Raw genomic sequence first — 23,395 nt, forward strand, 5'->3', positions numbered from 1 at the left:
CTTGATGCCCCCCAAACGTCAAACAAAGAGTAGGAGTTGAGGCCACCACAGGTCCTGAAGTTAACGGAGAGCCATCCACCATGTGAACCTGCTCAGGAGTCTCTTTAAGAATGCGGGGAATCCCTTTACTCGTAGCCCAGGTCTCATCCAGATAGTGTCCACTGGCTCCACAATCAAGGAGAGCCAGAAGGTGTTCTTCTTGATCTTGTAAACTTTGTAACTTGACCGAGAGGATAAACAGGGTGGACATGCTTTCTTTGGAGGAACATATTTATGGAACTTCAGCTCCTCCCGTCTCCTTCCTCCTTACAGGGGACGGGAGCTGGCGTTTCCCGCAGGTCTTGAGGGACGTACCGGACAACTGAGGATCAGGTGGCCAGCCTTACCACAGTACAGACAAAGTCCATTTCGTCGTCGTTCCTCCCTTTCTGACTCCGTCAATGGCCCACAAACCAGATCTATCTGCATGGGTTCTTCAGGGGGAGGTGGAGAAGCTTGATGGAATATCTTCCATTCGCCGACTGCTAGCACGAAAGGTACCAGACTGGTATGTAGCTCGCATTCTACGTCTCTCCATCTTGCGCTCTCGAAGTCTATATTCGATGTTCATAGACTGATCCATGAATTCCTTCAATGAACAAGCTGGAGAAGAATGTACAAGCTCATCTTTAATTTTTTCACGCAGGCCTCGGCGGAAAAGGGTTATGAGGGTGCGTTCCACCCAGGAGGTTTCAGCTGCCAGCTGTTTGAAGTGGGTTATATACTGCAGAACATCTTGATTACCCTGCTGAATGTCACATAAGGCTTCCTCAGCTGCTGCTTCTACCCCAGGTCTCTCAAACATTTGGTTGAAAAGAGTCAGGTAAGCAGAATAGTTAGCCAGGACTGGGTCTTCTGCAGAAACCAGAGGAGTCGCCCAAGCAAGCGCCGGACCAGACAAGGCGCTGATTAGGTAGCCCACCTTAGCCTTATCAGAAGAAAACTGGAGTGGACGAAAGGCAAAGAAAACCGTCAGGGCATCCAAAAATTCCTTCATCTTTGGAGGATCTCCAGAATATCGAGGAGTAGTGGCAGATACGGGTGGTATGTCCATTGATCGGGAAGACAAGACCTGTTGTAGCGTGTGTTCTCTGCCCGTAACTGTTGTAACTCTTGGGCTTGTTGTTGGACAGTCTGCAACATGGCTTGAGCATTTTCTGACACCTCTCCCTGTGGATCTTCCATGGCGATCTCGAAACGCGGAATCTTTTGGTGTTGCAATCTGTTACATACTGCGCTGGACTTCTCACCTCTGGATACTGGGTTGGCGAATACACCAAGGGGGTGATTCCAAGCTTGGCGGGCGGCGGGAGCCAGCCGCCAAGCGGGAACCGCCAGAAGACCGTACCGCGGTCAAAAGACCGCGGCGGTCATTCTGGGTTTCCCACTGGGCTGGCGGGTGACCGCCAAAAGGCCGCCCGCCAGCCCAGCGGGAAACACCCTTCCACGAGGAAGCCGGCTCCGAATGGAGCCGGCGGAGTTGAAGGGGTGCGACGGGTGCAGTAGCACCCGTCGCGAATTTCAGTGTCTGCTAAGCAGACACTGAAATTCTAAGTGGGGCCCCCAGGGGCCCCACGACACCCCATACTGCCATCCTGTTCCTGGCGGCCGAAACCGCCAGGAACAGGTTGGCGGTATGGGGGTCGGAATCCCCATGGCGGCGCAGCAAGCTGCGCCGCCATGGAGGATTCCCCTGGTCAGCGGAAAGCCGGCGGTACACCGCCGACTTTCCGTTTCTGGCCGCGGCTGTACCGCCGCGGTCAGAATGCCCAAAGGAGCACCGCCAGCCTGTTGGCGGTGCTCCCGCGGACCACGGCCCTGGCGGTTTTTACCGCCAGGGTCAGAATGACCGCCCAAGTCTTCTACAGGTTCTGGATACTCCCAGATAAGGGCGACCCCTTCTAGTAGCCACTGTGTCGCTTGACAGGCTACGCCAAAGCAGACCGTACCTTCCAGAAGGAGTCCCAGAGGGACAAAAACCCCAACACTGGGGAAAAAACCTCAAACAGGAACTCCTGAAGAAAAACAAGAAAAAACAGGACTAAACAACAGGAAACAAAAATAGGCAAACTCTCCCAAGACAAAAAGCAGGAACAAACAACAGGCAAAAATCTCCCAAGGCAAAAAGCAGGAACAAAGAACATGCAAAAATCTCCCAAAGCAAAAAGCAGGAACAAAGAACAGGAGTGAACAGCACAACCAGAAGTGTTTGCAACGCAAGGTGGAACAAGACTGTCTGACTTATATACTGAGAAATGGGAAGTGACATCACAGGAAAAGGAAAGAACACCATCTTGAATTGGGAAGAGCCCATAGACAAGTATAGGAAAAAAAAAGTAGTATAAAAGAAAAACAGAGGATGCTGGGACAAAAACACGAAGAAGACAAGATGGACACAACATGGACAGAGACAGGAAAAAAAACCAGACAAACCCACCACCAACAACAAAAAAAAGAAAACAGGGCTACAGGTAAGTGTAGCGCGACCGGGAGCGAAATATATCCTTCCCAGAATGTGTAGTGAAAAAACGCGGGGACCGGCGCTCCAAGTATCAGTAGCACGTTCCATCCGCAAGGACAGAAAGAGACGCCGCGTCTGAGCGTGGCGTTACACGCTGGGCCAAAGGGAGAACAGCAGCGACCCTTCACACACTCCACTCAGCCAGAACCTCTGTTCACCGCCGTGGTCTGGTCCGTGCGATTGTGGGCAGGGGAGGGCCGGCACCACTACAGCCCACCTCAGCCCCTGCCCCTCTCCGCAGCTGTCGGGGCAGGCACCATGTGGCCACCAGTGCGCAGCCCCCTCCAAATGGGTCTTGTCTTTGCTGGCCTGGTCCCCAGACAGCTCCCCAGTCTCGACAAGGGGAGCGGCGCCTGACAGCACGGCCCCACCACCAGGCCCAGTCCCAGGCAAGGCCAGGGGGCAGCGCCCCGGCTCCAGCTCCGGCACTGCTTTCTCTCTCGGCTGGACGTTCCAGCCAAGCAGGGTTGGGGCACCGCCTTACACCAGCCCCCGCCCACTTCCAGTGTACCGGGCAGACCCCGGTCACCTTCCGGGCCAAGTGCCACTCAGGGCCCCGCCGCCTCCACTTCATCACTGGGCCAGAGGGGAACGGCCGCTGCAGGCTCGCACCCCAGCTCACCGTTGCAGCCCAGTCCATCCCATTGCAGGCAGGGTCGGGCCTACACCAACACGCCCCACCTCTGCCCCTGCCCCTCTTTTTAGCAGTCGAGGCGGGCCACCGGGGCTCAGCCCCCTCTAGATGGGTCCTGTTGTCTCCGGCCCAGGGCTCCTCAGTCCCTACAAGGGAGCCACACCTCACAGCAGCCACTCCAAGGCCACATCACAAGGCCCAGGCCCAGACAAGGCCGGGTGCAGCACCTCAGTACCCGCACAGCTTTCCCTCTCGGCCAGACAGAGAGGCCACCGCCCCCACCCCAGGCCCCTGGGAGGCAACCAGATCCCATACCTCTGGGCTCCACTGCCACATCGAATCTCTGGGGCCCAGGCCGTCCCGCCCGGCTTTGCTCAGGCCCGGCAGGCGGCCGCCATGTTGCTTATGCCTGCTGTCCAGGTTTCGTTGCCATTCTGTCCTACGGCTCGAAAGCAGCCCGAAAGATCCCTCCACCCGGCTCACCACTGGCCTGAATCAGGTCAGGACTGCCCGGCCCAGTCTTGCGGGCCATGTGCAGCGTGGATGGTGGCGGATGACGGAGGGGTCCAGAGCACTCTCAGAGTGCAATCGTCATCTTGATGCTCAAAGCCACACCCCTTCCCCTTTAAGTTTACTTAATATAATTGAAGATACAGTGGCAAAATTTCCCATTAATTGCATCTCCAAATCCAGGACCGGGGCAGCCCCGTATTCATCTTGAATCTGTTTTCAAACTTTAGGAAGATTGGCAAGTGTCGGTGTACCGTGTGTGGTAGTATAAAGCGTGGCAAATACCGTGCCCTCAGTACGAAGTTAACTACTGTGTGAACCATCCCAAATGGCAAGCACATTGTGAGAATGTTTATACTGAGGTCCTGTATGGAGAAAGACTGCTTCCAGTGCATTTATTTTTTGAGCTAACCAAAACAGAATGTCCTCCTGTTTGGCAGGTACCTTACCCATGATCGAATGTACAATCGCAAGGTTAATGCCTGGCGTGGCTGCATGTGTCACGACTCACGTGCTGCTTGCGCCTGGAATTTGCAGATCTGGTGGCGTGAATCTTCAATGTTCGGCTTTGGCCCAAAAAGGGGCGACTCTTTCTGGTAGCCACGGTGCTGTAGGCAATGGAGACACCAAGAACAGACCGTGCCCTTCAGAAAGTAGCGCCAGAGGGAAAAACCCCTTCCAAGGGGAAAAACCTCCAAACAGGAAAAGTCCTGGAGAAAAACAAGAACAACAAACAGGAATCCAAAAGGAGCAAAAATCAGAAAATACAGAATGCTGAGTCCAAAACCAAAAGGCAAGGAAATCAGGAGCGAAGACACCAACGGGGCAGAAAGTGTTGCAGCGCAAGGAAAGAGAAAAAACCAGCCCTTATATACCAACAAACAGGAAGTGACCCACAGGAAGTAAAAGGACACCATCTTAGATAGGGAAACAATATATAGAACAGAATAGTAGAGGAACCATAGAGAATAGGGAACAAGGAATGCTGGGAAAGCACAGGAATCTGGGAAGGAGGAAAAGACATAAAGAAAGGCACACAACAGACTGCAAACAGAAGAAAGGACAAGGAAACGAAGAAAAACAGGTAAGAGGGTTCAGAGACCCCTGGGACAGTGAAAGGCAGAAGGAAGAACGAGGCCCCAAGCAAATCTGGGGCCTTGAAACGCGCAGGAGAGGCTGGGGGCGCGCCGCGTCTTAATAACGCGGTGCACGGCCCGAGCCGAACGCCCGGTCGAAGTCGAGCTCTCGGCTCGCGCCGCACCGCGCGGCGCGACAGTAGGTCCCCCTCCCGAAGGCCCAGGTTTAAGAGGGAATAAACAGTGAAAGCGTTGAGTCAGGAGAGGAGCGTGAACGGAAGAGGCATCTTCCCATGAACATTCACTGAGAGGATAACCCTTCCAATGAATCAGATACTGAAGTCGTTTATGAAAAAGACGAGAGTCACAGATTTCCTGCACTTCATATTCAGGAGCATCATTCACAAGGACAGGAGGTGGACAAGGAAACTGACGTGAGTAAGGATCAGGCACATAAGGTTTAAGCTGAGAAACATGAAAAACCGGATGGATCTTCCATGTATGGGGTAAGTGAAGACGGACAGTGACAGGATTGACCAACTGGAGAATACGGAAAGGCCCATAGTAACGAGGTGTGAACTTGTTTTGAGAGAGACGTGAGGGCAAGAATTTGGAGGAGAGCCAGACTTTATCTTGCAGATGATAATTTGGATTGGTTGTACGTCTCTTGTCTGCAGCCTTCTTCATATACCTCTTGGTATGTAACAAATTAGATCGAATTAGTTTATGGAGTTGGAGAAGGCGTTTGGAGAAATAGTTAATAGCAGGTAGAGGAGAGTTGGATTGTGGAGAAGTAGGGAAAGAGGTAGGATGAAAACCATAGGAACAGAAAAAGGGAGTGACCTTGGAGGCACTATGGACTGAGTTATTGTAGGAAAATTCAGCTAAAGAGAGGTAAGTGCTCCAGTTACTTTGGGTAGAATTGCAAAAGCATCGAAGATATTGCTCTAGTCCTTGGTTCAGACGCTCAGTCTGTCCGTTGGTCTGAGGATGGAACCCTGAAGACAGGGCTCTATTCATATTCAGTGTTTTACAAAAATGCTTCCAAAATCGGGAGATGTACTGAGGTCCTCTATCAGAGATTATGGTATGTGGAAGTCCATGGAGACGGAAGACATGATCTATGAATATTTGACCTAGTTCTTGGGAAGTAGGCAGCTTTTTTAGGCCAGTGAAATGAGCCATCTTTGTGAAAGAATCCACTGTGACCATGATAACCCGGTTTCCTGCTGATGGTGGGAGCGAACACATAAAATCAGTAGAGATAGTATGCCATGGGGCCGATGGAACAGGCAAAGGTTGTAGTAATCCTGCCGGTCTGGTGTGAGGTATTTTGACTTGGGCACATATGGGACAGGCCTGAACGTATCTTTCCACATCCAGTTTCCAGGTAGGCCACCAAAAAAATCGTGAAAGTAATTCTTGTGTGGCTTTGATGCCTCTGTGACCAGCTACAGGGGAATCATGGCACATTTGTAATGCTTTCTTTTGCACCTTGTTTGTAGGGAGGAATATCAGGTCTTGGTAATAAAAATATCCTTGTTTCTTGTACAATAATGGTCTTAGTTCTTCTATGTCATGGTCCGATTGGTTGGCGTATTCTTGTTGTACTTCTTCCAAGAAAGACTGAGCCACTCCAATGATCTTACTGGGTTCTAGAAGATACTGGGATGAGGAAGGAGAACACTCTGGATATCGGCGAGACAGAGCATCAGCCAGAATGTTTTGGGATCCTGGAATATATGTAATATAAAAATCGTACTGACTGAAGAAAAAGGCCCAGCGGGCCTGACGACTATTCTGGCATACAAAATTTCTTAAACATTGTAAATTACGGTGGTCTGTCCTCACCTCAAATGGTTCCTTGGAACCCATCAGAAACTGCCTCCACTCAAGGCAGGCTGTTTTCAGAGCCAATAATTCCCTTTCAAGTACGGAATAATGTTGTTCAGCTGTGGAAAGGATATGAGACAAATAGAAAACAGGATGTTCAAGGCCATCATCCTCTTGTCGTTGGAGTAAGACAGCTCCGATGGCTCTCTCAGAAGCATCAGTTACTACTATAAATTGCTTGGTGGTATCTGGATGTCTTAAGATGGGGGCTTGGGTGAAGGCTCTCTTTAAGCTTTGAAAGGCTGCTTCAGCAGCCTCAGTCCAGACAAATCCCTTCTTTAAATTGTCCTTCTTTAAGGTGTGAGTTATGTGGCTAGTCTGACTGGCAAAGTCTAGAATGAATTGTCGATAGAAGTTTGCTAAACCTAGGAAACATTGTGTTTCTTTTATGGTAGAAGGAGAAGGCCACTCTAGGATAGCTTGTACCTTTTCTTGGTCCATAGCTATGCCGGTGGGACTTAAATGATAGCCCAGATATTTGACTTCCGTTATGTCGAACTCACATTTCTCTGGTTTGCAAAATAGTTGGTGATCACGAAGTCTTTGAAGAACTTGTTTCACATGGGAAGTATGGAGTTCAGGATTTCTAGAATAAATAAGAATGTCATCTAGGTAGATCACGACTGTCTGATTAAGTAGGTCTGAAAACACTGAGTCCATAAATCTCTGGAAGATTGCCGGGGCGTTAGTAAGACCAAACGGCATAACCCTATATTCAAAATGGCCAAATGGGGTCCTGAATGCTGTCTTCCATTCGTCGCCTTCTCTTATGCGTAAAAGGTGGTAGGCTCCTCGTAAATCCAATTTAGTAAAACGTTGGGCCCCTCTGATTGCTTCCAGTATGTCCCTTTCTTCTTTGAGTCCTCTACGAAATAATGTTACCAGAGTACGTTCCACCCAAGTGGTCTCTGCCGCCAGCTGACGAAAACGGGTTATATATTGCAGGACGTCTTGGGAGCCTTGTTGGATGTCGCACAAGGCTTCTTCAGCGGAGGCTTCCAATCCAGGACGGCCAAACATTTGTTTGAAGCGACTCACAAAGGCGGAATAGTCTGACAATACAGGGTCGTCGGAGGACACCATCGGGGTTGCCCAGGCCAAGGCTGGGCCGGATAAGGCACTGATAAGATAACCCACCTTGGTCCTGTCGTGGGAGAATTGAGTAGGTCGGAAGGCGAAATATACCGTTAAAGCATCCAAGAACTCGCGAAGCTTGGTTGGTTCACCAGAGAAACAAGGGGTAGAAGCGGAGATTGTCGGAACATCACTGGTGCGGAGGGCCAAAGCCTGTCGTAACGCAGCATTTTCATTACGTAGTTGTTGCAACTCCTGGGCTTGTTGCTGAATCGTGGTTAACAGAGATTGCTCCGGACCTGCAGCAGCCGCCACTGTATTATCCATGGTGTTTGAGGACGTCGGAATGGTTAGGCGCTGCAATCTGTCACGACTCACGTGCTGCTTGCGCCTGGAATTTGCAGATCTGGTGGCGTGAATCTTCAATGTTCGGCTTTGGCCCAAAAAGGGGCGACTCTTTCTGGTAGCCACGGTGCTGTAGGCAATGGAGACACCAAGAACAGACCGTGCCCTTCAGAAAGTAGCGCCAGAGGGAAAAACCCCTTCCAAGGGGAAAAACCTCCAAACAGGAAAAGTCCTGGAGAAAAACAAGAACAACAAACAGGAATCCAAAAGGAGCAAAAATCAGAAAATACAGAATGCTGAGTCCAAAACCAAAAGGCAAGGAAATCAGGAGCGAAGACACCAACGGGGCAGAAAGTGTTGCAGCGCAAGGAAAGAGAAAAAACCAGCCCTTATATACCAACAAACAGGAAGTGACCCACAGGAAGTAAAAGGACACCATCTTAGATAGGGAAACAATATATAGAACAGAATAGTAGAGGAACCATAGAGAATAGGGAACAAGGAATGCTGGGAAAGCACAGGAATCTGGGAAGGAGGAAAAGACATAAAGAAAGGCACACAACAGACTGCAAACAGAAGAAAGGACAAGGAAACGAAGAAAAACAGGTAAGAGGGTTCAGAGACCCCTGGGACAGTGAAAGGCAGAAGGAAGAACGAGGCCCCAAGCAAATCTGGGGCCTCGAAACGCGCAGGAGAGGCTGGGGGCGCGCCGCGTCTTAATAACGCGGTGCACGGCCCGAGCCGAACGCCCGGTCGAAGTCGAGCTCTCGGCTCGCGCCGCACCGCGCGGCGCGACAGCATGTGGTTGCGCTGGGACAGCACATGCTGGGATGGTATTTAATGTATGCATTACAAACTGTACCAACAGTCTTTATATTGCTGTAAACTCAGCATGTAAGCAGTGAACCTCAGATACCGCCAAGGCTGCTGCCTCAGGATACGGTGTATATGTGGCCAATAAAGGACAGGTAGGGCCATCATTGCTCAAAGGACCTAACCTAGCTTGTAATATTGTGTGTGGAAGGGTGCCATCAAGCCAGTTATTATGGTCTTGACAAGGTAGCAATATCTCTAAGTATGCCTAAACTCTGTATTGTGTAGGTATATTAGCAGGTGTGTAGTAATGAAATCTATTGGTTTTCCAATCAACTGCTGGAAAAGTGACCCAAGAATAAAAAAAATTGTTCTGTAGGCTGGATGAGCCTTGACTACAAATGTTACTGGACCCTTCTGGCCTGTGACGCCATTTGCTAATAAATGAGCAGTGAGGGGTTGTCGCACGTTTACTGCAATTGCTACCCGTTGTGGGTTTGCCATAGTAATGGTAAAAGCTATTTGTTCAGGGATAAGGAAACCACATGGGGATTGATTCTTTTAAGGTTCAAGCTTGGACAACCTACAGCACTGGATAGGTACTACCTACCTAGCTGAGGAGGAAATCCTCAATACTACAGACGTCTCAGTATATAGTTTTGAGGTGCCTTTAGCACATAGTGAGACAGAGATACTCAGAAGGATCTGAAAATGAGTGCCTAATCAAACATTGGCAGTGCCATGTCACGTAGGATCTCACTATCCTAATATGGCTACTGGACTTGGGTGGCATAGTCACCTGAATTTTGGAGAACTAAGTCTAATCCCACACCATGTGACAACTGTCAACCTAATCTGGGGTTTCCGGCTAACTAGCAGTGCCTCATCTCTGCCCAACAGCAGATTGTGGCAACCGGGTGCATGCCAGATATGACTCCTCAGGGGAATCTTGGTCAATCAGATCTCATCCTTTTCTCTCCGTTACGTTAGTCTCACACATGAAAAGACAAACAGAGGCAGAGAATGGTTCAATAAGGTTTATTGAATTAACTGCATCTTAGATAAAATGACATGAATTGCAATAACTAGAATGATAAAACATGCTAGAAGCAAAATGGTGATAAGGAGAATGAAACACAAGAACATTCCCAACATACTGTCAGTAGGAGTTATTTATGTGGTTCCTACCTAAACTATGTTAGAGCACAGTGTGATAAATCCTAATCCGCCCTTCAGGTTTCCCCTTTGGGAAGACATCATCCTCCATACCTGAGCAAGGAAGCCTGTTGTCTTGAAAACACCATCCCTATGTGGGCCAGGGATCCGGTAGTCTAAGCAAGCAGCTGTAGCGAAGGCAATCAATATGCAGTTGTGGTCATCTGGCTGGAATCTCCCTCTAATGTGTATGGGACAGAGAAGTGTTTTTATAGTAAAACAGCTGATGTTCTGAGAAAATGTCCCCACGTAAGGATGTGTAAGTTTCTGTGAATGTTGGAGACACAGCATACCACTTTGCCAGCAACTCTATCTGGCTGCAGTCTTAAGGAAAGCACAAAATGGAACGAATGTCCTGCTAGAAGCTCAATGCTTTCCTAGGCAAAAAAAAAAACTAGATAAAGAAAATAAAACAGCACCGCAAATGTGGCCTGTGCTAGAGAAATAAAACAAAGCTGAATAAAATATAACTGGGCTAAAGCAGGGTGTCTAAAAACATGGCTAGAATAGCTTCACAACACTTTGGGGGTCATTCTGACCCCGGCGGGCGGCGGTCGCCGCCCGCCTGGCGGGAACCGACATTTGGCCGCTCCGCGGTCAAAAGACCGCTGCAGCCATTCCGACCTTCCCGCTGGGCCGGCGGGCGCTAACAATGTTAGCGCCCGCCGGCCCAGCGGGAAGGGGGCCTGCAACACTGAAGCCAGCTCCGAATGGAGCCGGCGGTGTTGCAGGTGTGCGACGGGTGCAGTTGCACCCGTCGCGCTTTTCACTGTCTGCTAGGCAGACAGTGAAAAGCAGGCTGGGGCCCTGTTAGGGGGCCCCTAGACACCCGTTACCGCCAGCCTCTTCCTGGCGGTGTAAACCGCCACAAACAGGCTGGCGGTAAGGGGGTCAGAATCCCTATGGCGGATTCGCCCAGCCGGGGGAAATCCGGCGGGAAACCGCCGGACCCGGTTTTCTGACCGCGGCTTTACCGCCGCGGTCAGAATGGGCAGGGAAGCACCGCCAGCCTGTTGGCGGTGCTTCCGTCATTCGCGGCCTTGGCGGTCTTTGACCGCCAGGGTCGGAATGACCCCCTTTGTTCTTTCTTCAGTCCCTTACACCCTTGTTCTGGCAAAACCACAGAAAACATATTGAAGACCCTCAGCTTTCTGGACAGATGTTTAAGGTGGTCTTCTAAGTGGATGGGCTTTGGGTTTGGTTGTCGTTACTTTCACAGAAGACTCATATTCTTGTTGTGATTTCCTGGTTTCTGCTATTTTATAATTAATTTTGTTAAGGCTATTTTCCATTGTATACGACTTGTAACACATGCTGCTACAATGATAAAATATTTGATCCTCTTCACCTATCAGTTTCAGACTTTTGTGAACTTCATCTTGCTGTATTTCTGCAGCATCTTAAACTCTCTTCTGCCCAGCCACAGTTGATGTTAGCTTTTCTTTCGGATTAGTTTGGCATATGACACATATTTCTTTGTTGAAGGAGTCCTCAGATTTTGTAGTTAGCAACACTCTGTCAGGAAGTGAAGATCCTCTGCTACCACCTACTTCGCTCATGTTTACCAATTTGAATGAACAGAAAAGCTGAACAAAAACAATATTAAAATAAATTACCAATATCATGGCTAAAACACATCATTATAGAGCTGCTATTTTGGAAAATGGCAGAAGGATTGATCTTGGGAGCTATTTCCTAACTTTATAAAAATACGTGACCCACAAAACCTGTTTTGACATCAAAATGAAGTATATAGGTCTCATGGCTCCTGAAATATTACATCATTACTGCAACACATAAGTCATTTTTAAAAATGTCATCCAGAAACCATAGGCCCAGATTAGCAAATTCAATCCAAGCTAAATTTCTTCTCTAATGATACAAAAACACAAATCAAAACTGAAAATCTATAGACAACAATTTTTTTACAGAGCTATATTAAGGGGCCATTTCTAAAAAGAGAGAGTACAACCAAACAGGAGGCACAATTTTGCATGGCAGGCCAGAGAACAGAATCTATACAGTTGGAAATGGTTGAGGAGGGAGGTAAGTTGGAAGACCAGATGAGGCAATCCAGAACGTGAGTATGACAAAGTATGGGTGGAAATGTGGATGGGGGGCAACTGGGTGCAAGGAAGTGACTGCGCTGCGAGGGAAGAGTGGATGGCAGCAGGAGGAGGGGTGGACTGAGTTTGAGTGAATGCAGAAAGTATGGTGGGAGTCATTGGTACAGGTTTTAGCACACCAGGGTAACAGGAAGGCCATTGCATTACAAACTGAAGTGAGAGGGGCTGGAAAGCGTGGTGGGATGGTACAAAGAGAAAGCAGGGGGAAGAGATGGCAGAGCAGAGCATTGATACAAGAGGCAAGAGCGTCAGTGGATGGCTCAGGGTTAGGGGAACAACTGGTCTCACCTGGGGCTGGTGACAAGGTGGTAGCAGAACTCCCACCTGTCGCAGTGGGCATGTCCCAGCTGGGGATTCAGCCCTGCCATCCATGGCACTTGGAGAGCCCTTGGGGGCATCACTTGTTGTTGTTCACAAACAAAATGATATAGGTAAATGAATATGTAGATGTATTTAAGCTGCTCTGTCAAGGTTTGAAATCAAAGAGGGTTTGAAGGTGGAGGAGCGGGGGCTGGCTAGGAGGACCACAGTTCCTTCTAATATTGATACCTGCACAGTGGCATTCAGAGTCTATGAGATTCTTTACTAGGCCAATCCAGTTAGCTCATATGGCAATTGTGTTACCCTTACATTGCCAGGCTTTTCCAAGTTGTCCTACTCTGGGAGGGGTGGAAAGAGCGTATAGGCAGGACCCGAGAGGGGCATGTTGGAACTTCAACAAAGGAGCTTGCTATTAGTTCCCACGTAGGTTTGGCATCACTGCTCAAAGTGCAGTGGGCAACATCCAGTGTTGTCATAGTCCAGTGAATAGGCCAAACTGAGACAGGATGGGGAAGGGGTAATTTCAGGGTATGGCAGCAAAGAGTAGACCAACATTCATCCTTCCTTGTCTGAAGAGATAGCCCAGAAGGGGAAATTGGCTAATAATGTGAAAACATGTGTAGAAATGTCAGAGGTGTTGAGGGGCAAGCTCCCAAAGAAGGTTGGGCTTCACAGAGTGGTGGGCTCATTGGAGGGCTGAGGATGGTGCCAATAAAGGTAGAGGGTGAATTTCACTTTGCACACCACGTCTCATGGCCAGAGGTCATGTCTGTGAACAATGTCATTGATTAGGTGGAATGTTTGGTGTCCTACACCAATTTAGACATAACAATATACTTGACCAGTTCATGTGTGATGGGTGCCAAGATGGGGAAAGCTGACATCAAATCTGCATTTTGGTCACTGCCAGTGCATTCAACAGACTATCACCTGTTGAGGATTCACCTTCAGATCTACTATTTGGTAGATAAGTGCATGCTGATGGGTTGCGTAATTACAACTATGAAGGGGAGTACCCTGTCACCCCACCCTGCTTTGGTTACTATCAGATCAGAAACACAGAAAAAATGTATAGCAGGTAGGGACAAATCTATTCATTAATTAGACCAACCAGTCAATCCACTTCTGGTTAATCGGGATACTTGATTTCCCAACAATATTTATTTAGAAAAATAGCAGCGCATACCTAGACATAAGTGCATATAAACAACATATCAGGACAATAACTGAACATAACTTACTCAATTACAAAAAACACAAAATGCATTACAGAAAAACTTAAAACGTCCAACGAAATAATTCATAAAGGTCACTCTCACTTAATTCTCATAGTGATCCTATCTTATATTGGTAACCAAAGGGGTTAGCACCCAGCTGAAAACACCTCACAGACTTTAAAGGTATTTATGTAGTGCTTTCCAGTTATTTCAATCTTCAATGTATTAGTTATACACCCTTGGTTCCGTAAGAATATGTCAACGCGTTTCGGCCTCTAAATTTATGGCCTCCTCAGGACAGACGAAGGACACTGGCAATTCTATAAAAAGTAACAGATACATTACAGATTAAAAGACAATTAACTACACATAAATTCTCTATCATTCTCTCAATTACTAGAGTGTTATAGTATAACCGTCTGAATATCATGCTGGAAAACCAAATATAATAGCTAAAAAGCTATAATTATTAAATACCTTATTAGCTCCCAGTGTATTACTAGGGTGAGCCCACGAACATGTACCCCCAAAGTCACAAACTCAATATCACCACCATGCCTCTCGGTGTGATGTGTGCAACCAGCCAAAACAGAGAGAGAGTCTGCTTACTACAAACTCAACTAAACCTACCTTTCTTTAAAGCCACCGAGTCCCTGCAACCTTCTAGTTGAATTTGCCTATTTAAACTATAATCACCAGCTAGATGTATCTGGTTACGTAGGTCGTATTAGCACCATCTAGTCAAATATCCGCCTCGGCTGCCAAAAAGAAGGAAATACAAAATACCTCAACCATCGTTTCCCGAGCGTTCAGTTATTTAACCTTTTAATCGATTATCAGACAATCTTTCCTTATTAAACTTACGCTTACTTGGCATCAATCAATTTCATCCTTTACAGCACGTCAGACCTTAGTTCTCACCGCTGCCTTCTTTGTTCCTACTTATGCGAAGAGACAGCGGACACGGTCAGCAATCCGTTATTTATAAACCAGCTTGGCTAGTGCTACACCGCTGCTGTTTCTCTGCAGTGTCTCACATCAGGCGCCATGTTGGAGGAACCGCGGCTATTTAAATAACTATCACTGCGTCTTGTATGCCAAACACAGGCCTTTTTTTTATATATAAAATGCCCATCTAAAATGTATACTGCGCAGTCGTAAGTCCTACAATCAAAACGCAGTTACCGGACTATTCTGCACTCAAGGAACATTTCAACACCCAAGTGCAGGCTATATAGTTATCAAACATGGTTGGCAGCATATTTCCTACAACATTTCTGCTAATAGTACCACACACCTTTCTTATAATACCTTCAACATGCCTTATATATAGCCGCATCATTTTGTTGTTAGGTGCACTTATAATTCTGCTGAAAACATCAGATTTTAAAGCAAATTTCGAGTACTATCTAATAGCACTTATTGCTTAGACTAGAGGATTACATTTCCTCAGCCAGAGATACCGTAGGCTTAAGATTCATCAGGCTACCAAATTGACACATGTGGCACATTAAGAGTAGAATATTCTGAACAGTTGTTCCATGAGTTTAAATGTACAATCTCTGTTTTTTCACATCAAACCAATCCATCCTCATCAGGCTAGGATACGTCCAAACTCATTTGCCAATGAGGGACCAAACCTCATCACAGTCATTTAGTCCATTTTTTACTGTTTGGAATTTCTCGATTAGCCGTGCTTCCAATTTAAGTAATCTGTTTAGCAGAGGCGGGCCATCTGTTTTACTTTGCACAACTGCTAATACTGACCATTTAATATCATCTGCTCCATGTCCAAATTCTAGGAAATGTTCAACCAGCGCAGCTCCTTTTGTAGCACACTTGACTCTTGACCGATGTTGTAGAATCCGGCTTTTGACTGTCTGTACTGTTTGTCCAATATAAGCTTTATTACACGGACATAATATACAGTAAACAACATTTTTAGTGTTACAGTTAGACCAATTAAGTTGTACATGTTTCCTTCCATTTATCACTAACTCTTTTGAATTTTGCGTAAATTTACAAGCAGCACAATTTCCACATCTAAAATGATCCTGTCTTATAGGGGGCTGTAACCAAGTCTTTTGTTCTTTCTTATCCAATTTTTTATATCAGCTTGTACCCATTGATCTTTTAAACTGCGTGCTTTCTTGAAAGAGAACAAAGGTTTCTCTATATTTAGGTCTTTTATAATCCGCCAATTTTTTTCAATAATCTTGCGGATTTTATTAGCCTTTGGACTATAGGTCAACACGCATGTTAAAGGGATCTCTTTTGTATGCTTTTTTGGTGTAAGTAGGGTTTCTCTAGGAGTAAACCATGCCCTTTTCTCAGCCGCTTTCACAAGCTTTTTAGGATATCCTCTTGTAATCAATCTTTCCTTCAGCTCTTCAGAATTAGAAAAATAATCAACCTTCTCTGTACAGTTTCTTCTAATCCTAAGAAATTGTCCATATGGAAGATTCTCTTTCAGGGCCCTTGGGTGTCCGCTAGTGAAATGTAGTAATGTATTGCGATCTGTGGGCTTTTTATACAGACTCACCGTCAATTTACCGTTTTTTGGCACAATCCAGATGTCTAAAAAATTAATTTTGAATTGATCTTTGCTCATCGTAAATTTGAAGTCGGCTGTTCGTTGATTAAGCCAATGAAAGAAGGAATCCAATACACTTTCAGGCCCTTCCCAGATCATCAGGATATCATCAATATACCTAAACCATTTGGCGATGTGTTCTTTAAATGGATTACTTTGATCGTATATCCATTTTTGTTCAAAACAATCCATCACCAAATTGGCGATCTCGGGAGCAAAGCTGCAACCCATCGCGACTCCTTTCTCTTGCCGATAAAGCTTATCGTTAAATTTAAAAAAGTTATATTTCAAACATAATGTTGCTAAATCGACTATGAAGTCTATAGGGGTGCTTGCTGTCTCTCTGTTGTTATTTAAAGTTAGTTTTATAATTTCCAAAGCCTCATCTTGTGGGATATTTGTATAAAGCGACTCGATATCAAAAGTCACCAAAATATCTTTCTCCTCATTGTATGTTACATTTTCAATTTTGTTGATAATGTCCATTGTATCGCGGACATATGCTGCAGTCTTGACAACATAAGGTTTCAAGAACGTATCTACAAACTGTGCAAGAGGCTCTAATATAGAGCCACAGGCTGACACTATAGGTCTACCTGGGGGTTCTTCCATGTTTTTATGTATTTTAGGCAGGATGTAGAAGCAAGGAGTTCTACCATCATTCTGGTTTAAAAACTCATATTCTTTTCTGCTAATCCATCCTTGTTCTTTCGCTGTCTGTGTCTGTGCTTCTATTTGGTGTTGTACTTGTTTAGGTGTATTCAATGGTAATTCACGGTAATGTGCACAGTTATCTAGCTGCCTCATTACCTCCTTATTGTATTGTTCAATACTCCAAATGACTTTTCCCCCCCCTATATCGGCTGGTTTGATTACGATGTCTTTGTTCTCTGCTAAACTAGTAATGGCTTCCTTTTCTATTCTTGAGCAATTATCTTTCAAGAATACCTTTTTAGTATTCAAAGAATCCAAATCTTTTAGCACTAAATCCTCGAAGACCTTAACTTCTTTCGGCATTTCATTCCTATCAGGAAGGAAAAAGGATCTAGGTTTCAGACCACTATTAGACCATTCTTCTGATGGAATATCAGAAGCAAAAAAAGCTCTAAGTCTGATCTTGCGTAAAAAGTTTAGCACTTCAATTTTGCTGTCTATGGGATCCTGATTTTTGGTAGGGACAAAAGACAAGCCTTTGCTTAAAACCTGTTTCTCTGAATCAGATAAAGAATACAAAGAAAGATTGTAAATGGGAATCAACTCATCGGGCTTCATTATTGTCTCCTGTATGCTCTCCTCCTGGTACGGAAGAAGTTCTGATCTTGAAATTGATCCCTGAGGGGTTCCTCCCCCTCTTGTTCCCCTCCGATTTCCTCTGCCTAAAAAAGGTTGGCCAGAGGGATATGTGGTATGGCCCTCAGCCTCAGAACCTGAGGACGTATCTGAAAAGGTGATAAACTTTTTCCGGGATCTAGTGCGATATTGTAGATTCAAATTATTAGGATTGTTGCTCTTATAAAACTCTGGTTTTAAGTTAGGATAAACTGCTGTAATATCAAAGTTCTTAATATCTCGGGCTAGTTTAGTCGTCTTAAAACTGATCGTATTTGTTTTGAACTCAGCTATTGTTTTATTCGCAGACTCCAATAATTGCTGTGAATTATGTATAGTGTTGTCTGTGCTAACTTCTTGTTCCAATTCAGCAATTTCTTTAAGCTCCTCTTCACTGATTCTTAGTGCAGTTTCGACTGACAAGGCCAGCCAATCTCTGGAACATTTAGTTCCAACCCCATTAAATTGTGTCAGATATCTTGGATCACTTATAAAAATTACAGGAATATTCCTTACTTGCAAACCTTGTGGAATAGTGTTTTTTTTAAGATGCTCTAATAGCACTTGTGCATGTAATTGCGTCCTAATGTTTTTCTTTTTAAGTTGTTTCAATTTTTCAAGTTTGTCAAGTCTAGGGGTATCACTCGCTATTGTTTCTCCACTAAGTAGCGAAGGGAGTTCCAGCAGTTTAGAAATCTGTTCTTCTGTATACAGACAATTTGTGATTCAGACATATTAGTACTCTATTACACACCACTTTATTTACTTATACACAAGATAGACTACTGCTAACCATTTCATAATTTGGGTGCCATTAACCCACAAGACTCATATTGAGCAATTCTTTCGTTCACAACAGTTCCCGCACACCTTACCAGGTGTACTAACACATTTACAACTATGAAGGGGAGTACCCTGTCACCCCACCCTGCTTTGGGTACTATCAGATCAGAAACACAGAAAAAATGTATAGCAGGTAGGGACAAATCTATTCATTAATTAGACCAACCAGTCAATCCACTTCTGGTTAATCGGGATACTTGATTTCCCAACAATATTTATTTATTTATTTAGAAAAATAGCAGTGCATACCTAGACATAAGTGCATATAAACAACATATCAGGACAATAACTGAACATAACTTACTCAATTACAAAAAACACAAAATACATTACAGAAAAACTTAAAACGTCCAACGAAATAATTCATAAAGGTCACTCTCACTTAATTCTCATAGTGATCCTATCTTATATTGGTAACCAAAGGGGTTAGCACCCAGCTGAAAACACCTCACAGACTTTAAAGGTATTTATGTAGTGCTTTCCAGTTATTTCAACCTTCAATGTATTAGTTATACACCCTTGGTTCCGTAAGAATATGTCAACGCGTTTCTGCCTCTAAATTTATGGCCTCCTCAGGACAGACGAAGGACACTGGCAATTCTATAAAAAGTAACAGATACATTACAGATTAAAAGACAATTAACTACACACATAAATTCTCTATCATTCTCTCAATTACTAGAGTGTTATAGTATAACCGTCTGAATATCATGCTGGAAAACCAAATATAATAGCTAAAAAGCTATAATTATTAAATACCTTATTAGCTCCCAGTGTATTACTAGGGTGAGCCCAAGAACATGTACCCCCAAAGTCACAAACTCAATATCACCACCATGCCTCTCGGTGTGATGTGTGCAACCAGCCAAAAAAGAGAGAGAGTCTGCTTACTACAAACTCAACTAAACCTACCTTTCTTTAAAGCCACCGAGTCCCTGCAACCTTCTAGTTGAATTTGCCTATTTAAACTATAATCACCAGCTAGATGTCTCTGGTTACGTAGGTCGTATTAGCACCATCTAGTCAAATATCCGCCTCGGCTGCCAAAAAGAAGGAAATACAAAATACCTCAACCATCGTTTCCAGAGCGTTCAGTTATTTAACCTTTTAATCGATTATCAGACAATCTTTCCTTATTAAACTTACGCTTACTTGGCATCAATCCATTTCATCCTTTACAGCACGTCAGACCTTAGTTCTCACCGCTGCCTTCTTTGTTCCTACTTATGCGAAGAGACAGCGGACACGGTCAGCAATCCGTTATTTATAAACCAGCTTGGCTAGTGCTACACCGCTGCTGTTTCTCTGCAGTGTCTCACATCAGGCGCCATGTTGGAGGAACCGCGGCTATTTAAATAACTATCACTGTGTCTTGTATGCCAAACACAGGCCTTTTTTATATATAAAATGCCCATCTAAAATGTATACTGCGCAGTCGTAAGTCCTACAATCAAAACGCAGTTACCGGACTATTCTGCACTCAAGGAACATTTCAACACCCAAGTGCAGGCTATATAGTTATCAAACATGGTTGGCAGCATATTTCCTACAACATTTCTGCTAATAGTACCACACACCTTTCTTATAATACCTTCAACATGCCTTATATATAGCCGCATCATTTTGTTGTTAGGTGCACTTATAATTCTGCTGAAAACATCAGATTTTAAAGCAAATTTCGAGTACTATCTAATAGCACTTATTGCTTAGACTAGAGGATTACATTTCCTCAGCCAGAGATACCGTAGGCTTAAGATTCATCAGGCTACCAAATTGACACATGTGGCACATTAAGAGTAGAATATTCTGAACAGTTGTTCCATGAGTTTAAATGTACAATCTCTGTTTTTTCACATCAAACCAATCCATCCTCATCAGGCTAGGATACGTCCAAACTCATTTGCCAATGAGGGACCAAACCTCATCACAGTCATTTAGTCCATTTTTTTACTGTTTGGAATTTCTCGATTAGCCGTGCTTCCAATTTAAGTAATCTGTTTAGCAGAGGTGGGCCATCTGTTTTACTTTGCACAACTGCTAATACTGACCATTTAATATCATCTGCTCCATGTCCAAATTCTAGGAAATGTTCAACCAGCGGAGCTCCTTTTGTAGCACACTTGACTCTTGACCGATGTTGTAGAATCCGTCTTTTGACTGTCTGTACTGTTTGTCCAATATAAGCTTTATTACACGGACATAATATACAGTAAACAACATTTTTAGTGTTACAGTTAGACCAATTAAGTTGTACATGTTTCCTTCCATTTATCACTAACTCTTTTGAATTTTGCGTAAATTTACAAGCAGCACAATTTCCACATCTAAAATGACCCTGTCTTATAGGGGGCTGTAACCAAGTCTTTTGTTCTTTCTTATCCAATTTTTTTATATCAGCTTGTACCCATTGATCTTTTAAACTGCGTGCTTTCTTGAAAGAGAACAAAGGTTTCTCTATATTTAGGTCTTTTATAATCCGCCAATTTTTTTCAATAATCTTGCGGATTTTATTAGCCTTTGGACTATAGGTCAACACGCATGTTAAAGGGATCTCTTTTGTATGCTTTTTTGGTGTAAGTAGGGTTTCTCTAGGAGTAAACCATGCCCTTTTCTCAGCCGCTTTCACAAGCTTTTTAGGATATCCTCTTGTAATCAATCTTTCCTTCAGCTCTTCAGAATTAGAAAAATAATCAACCTTCTCTGTACAGTTTCTTCTAATCCTAAGAAATTGTCCATATGGAAGATTCTCTTTCAGGGCCCTTGGGTGTCCGCTAGTGAAATGTAGTAATGTATTGCGATCTGTGGGCTTTTTATACAGACTCACCGTCAATTTACCGTTTTTTGGCACAATCCAGATGTCTAAAATATTAATTTTGAATTGATCTTTGCTCATCGTAAATTTGAAGTCGGCTGTTCATTGATTAAGCCAATGAAAGAAGGAATCCAATACACTTTCAGGCCCTTCCCAGATCATCAGGATATCATCAATATACCTAAACCATTTGGCGATGTGTTCTTTAAATGGATTACTTTGATCGTATATCCATTTTTGTTCAAAACAATCCATCACCAAATTGGCGATCTCGGGAGCAAAGCTGCAACCCATCGCGACTCCTTTCACTTGCCGATAAAGCTTATTGTTAAATTTAAAAAAGTTATATTTCAAACATAATGTTGCTAAATCGACTATGAAGTCTATAGGGGTGCTTGCTGTCTCTCTGTTGTTATTTAAAGTTAGTTTTATAATTTCCAAAGCCTCATCTTGTGGGATATTTGTATAAAGCGACTCGATATCAAAAGTCACCAAAATATCTTTCTCCTCATTGTATGTTACATTTTCAATTTTGTTGATAATGTCCATTGTATCGCGGACATATGCTGCAGTCTTGACAACATAAGGTTTCAAGAACGTATCTACAAACTGTGCAAGAGGCTCTAATATAGAGCCACAGGCTGACACTATAGGTCTACCTGGGGGTTCTTCCATGTTTTTATGTATTTTAGGCAGGATGTAGAAGCAAGGAGTTCTACCATCATTCTGGTTTAAAAACTCATATTCTTTTCTGCTAATCCATCCTTGTTCTTTCGCTGTCTGTGTCTGTGCTTCTATTTGGTGTCGTACTTGTTTAGGTGTATTCAATGGTAATTCACGGTAATGTGCACAGTTATCTAGCTGCCTCATTACCTCCTTATTGTATTGTTCAATACTCCAAATGACTATTCCCCCGCCTTTATCGGCTGGTTTGATTACGATGTCTTTGTTCTCTGCTGAACTAGTAATGGCTTCCTTTTCTATTCTTGAGCAATTATCTTTAAAGAATACCTTTTTAGTATTCAAAGAATCCAAATCTTTTAGCACTAAATCCTCGAAGACCTTAACTTCTTTCGGCATTTCATTCCTATCAGGAAGGAAAAAGGATCTAGGTTTCAGACCACTATTAGACCATTCTTCTGATGGAATATCAGAAGCAAAAAAAGCTCTAAGTCTGATCTTGCGTAAAAAGTTTAGCACTTCAATTTTGCTGTCTATGGGATCCTGATTTTTGGTAGGGACAAAAGACAAGCCTTTGCTTAAAACCTGTTTCTCTGAATCAGATAAAGAATACAAAGAAAGATTGTAAATGGGAATCAACTCATCGGGCTTCATTATTGTCTCCTGTATGCTCTCCTCCTGGTATGGAAGAAGTTCTGATCTTGAAATTGATCCCTGGGGGTTCCTCCCCCTCTTGTTCCCCTCCGATTTCCTCTGCCTAAAAAAGGTTGGCCAGAGGGATATGTGGTATGGCCCTCAGCCTCAGAACCTGAGGACGTATCTGAAAAGGTGATAAACTTTTTCCAGGATCTAGTGCGATATTGTAGATTCAAATTATTAGGATTGTTGCTCTTATAAAACTCTGGTTTTAAGTAAGGATAAACCGCTGTAATATCAAAGTTCTTAATATCTCGGGCTAGTTTAGTCGTCTTAAAATTGATCGTATTTGTTTTGAACTCAGCTATTGTTTTATTCACAGACTCCAATAATTGCTGTGAATTATGTATAGTGTTGTCTGTGCTAACTTCTTGTTCCAATTCAGCAATTTCTTTAAGCTCCTCTGCTCTGATTCTTAGTGCAGTTTTGACTGACAAGGCCAGCCAATCTCTAGAACATTTAGTTCCAACCCCACTAAATTGTGTCAGATATCTTGGATCACTTATAAAAATTACAGGAATATTCCTTACTTGCAAACCTTGTGGTTTAATAAGGAAAGATTGTCTGATAATCGATTAAAAGGTTAAATAACTGAACGCTCGGGAAACGATGGTTGAGGTATTTTGTATTTCCTTCTTTTTGGCAGCCGAGGCGGAT

This window comes from Pleurodeles waltl, chromosome 8 (genome assembly GCF_031143425.1).
Source record: "Pleurodeles waltl isolate 20211129_DDA chromosome 8, aPleWal1.hap1.20221129, whole genome shotgun sequence".
Lineage (NCBI taxonomy): Eukaryota > Metazoa > Chordata > Amphibia > Caudata > Salamandridae > Pleurodeles > Pleurodeles waltl.